Here is a 2,500-nt window from a genome sequence, read left to right as displayed (position 1 = left end):
TAGTACTTCCTTTATTTTGAGTTTTTTCTCTCTTGTTCATGATTGTATGACCATGGAGTTGGTAAATGTATGTTTTTTCAACGGTTGCCCCCACAATAGGCTGCAGAGGAGCTTGGCCCCTGCAGAAAATGTTTATGAGTTAATTTTTCATTGGGTTAATTTTTTGGCCATCTGTACTATGTGAGTTTGTTCCTTGCTGACTTGTAACTTGACACATGACCATTAATAGTGGAACAAAATTGTGATTTTTTTTCTCCAACAAGCACCAACCACAAAGATAATTATACAGTGTGAATGGCCATGGCAGAGGTGCAAACCTCTGGCTTAGGGAGTGTTTGTTTGATTTTTCCCCATAGTCTAGGGTCTACATAGTAGTACTCACAAAACTATACATTCAGTTACTTTTATGTCAGAGCCACTGTCTTTGGGTGATTGCATCTCACTGACTTAGATCCATGTAGATATCCTACTTTCATTTCAACTCTGCAGCTGATATTAGTGATAATGGTATCCCCTCCCCCCACCCTACTTTTGTACTGGAAGTTTCATAGCTCATCTAAGTGTAAGAGAGGAAAGAACAGAAGAAAAAGATCTAGACCACACATCCAGCTTCAACACAAGGTCCTGCTATATGAGGCAGAATACTTTTTGCACTTCTCCTGAACTGGTCTCTTCAAAACAAGTCTGTAGTGCTTTTATTTTCCGGAAAAGTGGCCCTTTTTATGAATTAAAGGAAATGGGATGGCAAAAAAAACAAAACAACACAACAGTGTGTGCCACCTGCCAGCTCTCATTGACTACTTCTTAATTGCAGCATGTCACATCATGAGTTGAGTGATTTAGTGATTTTAACACACACACACACACACACACACACACACACACACACACACACACACACACACACGTCTATGACAGATGCTCAAAGTATCTAATTTTAGAGATTCAAATAGTCTGAATCACAAAGATAAGAATCACAATGATTAGAAAAAACACAAAATCTATTTTTGCAGGGGGGGTTAACCTTGTCACCCCTTCTAAGTATAAATACCAACTCCACGATCATACTACAAGGGGAAAGGGTAAATTCCCTGTTCCTCACTGTATCGTAATCTTGCGTAGAAAAAAAAGCTGGTAAATGCGAACAGCTGATTTTCGATCGGATCTACTGGCTTTTTTCCATTTGGAAAGTTACTGCTTCTATGGGTTGAAGGGAACACACACACACACACACACACACACACACAGACACACACACACACACACACACACACACACGTTAAAATCTTCTGGTGAACTCTAGCACTGAACCTTACACAGTCTTCACATTGCTGGAGAATTCTTATGGAAATTATTTAATGCCTGCATTTCCTCCTAGTCCTGTATGAATATATTACATTTTAACACTGCTTAATATATCCAGACATCAGAACATTAGCTGTTTCTGTACGGTAGTGCAGCAATGTATCAAAGTTAAGTTACAGTCCACTGAATTAGAAACAGTTAGAGCACAGACAAGCCTTTCTGAGAAAATGGCTTGTGAGGTGTTAAGTTCAACACGACTACAACAGAATTAACACAACACAACCTGTTGGAAATAAAACTTTAAAACCTATTTTCTGAGGGCATGGTTTTTCTCTGCAGATATTCAGCTTAACAGGTTGTATTCATCAGTTCAGAGACTTGTCTGCTGTCGATGCAGTCAGGCAGCCAGCAACTGATTATTCTGTGATTCTAACAGCAGTGCACAAATGTCACTTCAGACACATAAAATGCTTTCTGTAGTTGGATGCATGTAATAAACATCAATATATAAGATGCAGTCACATTAAACATCATTGCTTTGTTTTGCATTCTGCAACCTGCAGATATGAAAAAAAAATACAATCTCATTGTGATACAGTTTATTCAAAATTATTTTATAATAAACTCAGCTACTGAAAGCATTATTTGAGAAAAGTTATAGTCAGCCAAACCATTTGCATACATATTCATTTGTTTACTGTGCATCTCCACTGGATACAGTTCCCCAATTTTGGGGATTTCGTAAAGGTGAAACCATCAAATGTAGATCTACAACAACAGAAGGTGACCCAGATTAAGGCAAATTGGTCTCTAATGCCAAACACTGTTATATGCAGACAGCTGCTGATGAAGCTTTGTCTAAAGGCAGTTCATTTTGAGTTGGAGAGCCTCTTCAGACAGACATGCTTTGTCTGTCTTCATTTTAAACATGCCCAGCAGTAGAAATCCTTCATAAACACATAGCGTCCTCACCAGCTGAGGCCATTCAAAGCCACATCATCTTTCAGAAATTGTGTTTGTGTTTCTTCTCTAGAAAATTCACCCCATCAAATGCATGCTAACAGTCTAGGTTGTACAAACTTTAATTCTGATGTTATCTTTCATTTTCTGCTTCCGTAGAGATGCTACTTTAAAAAAATCTGATAAACAGTATATGAAAAGCTTGCAAGGGTTAGTTATCTGTTAATCCTTGTAA

General features: G+C 38.1%; 1 protein-coding gene across 1 annotated transcript in view; it reads right to left on the bottom strand.

Annotated features, from left to right (window-relative positions):
* CRB1 (crumbs cell polarity complex component 1) overlaps positions 1–2,500 on the bottom strand; it is an 856,806-nt gene that overhangs the window by 853,545 nt on the left and 761 nt on the right. The gene's annotated exons all lie outside the window — the stretch shown is intronic.

This window comes from Protopterus annectens, chromosome 8.part0 (assembly GCF_019279795.1).
Source record: "Protopterus annectens isolate FY-2018-M chromosome 8.part0, PAN1.0, whole genome shotgun sequence".
Taxonomy (NCBI): Eukaryota; Metazoa; Chordata; order Ceratodontiformes; family Protopteridae; genus Protopterus; species Protopterus annectens.
The sequence above is the reverse complement of the archived record's forward strand: the minus strand, read 5'-3'. Positions and strand labels throughout refer to the sequence as shown.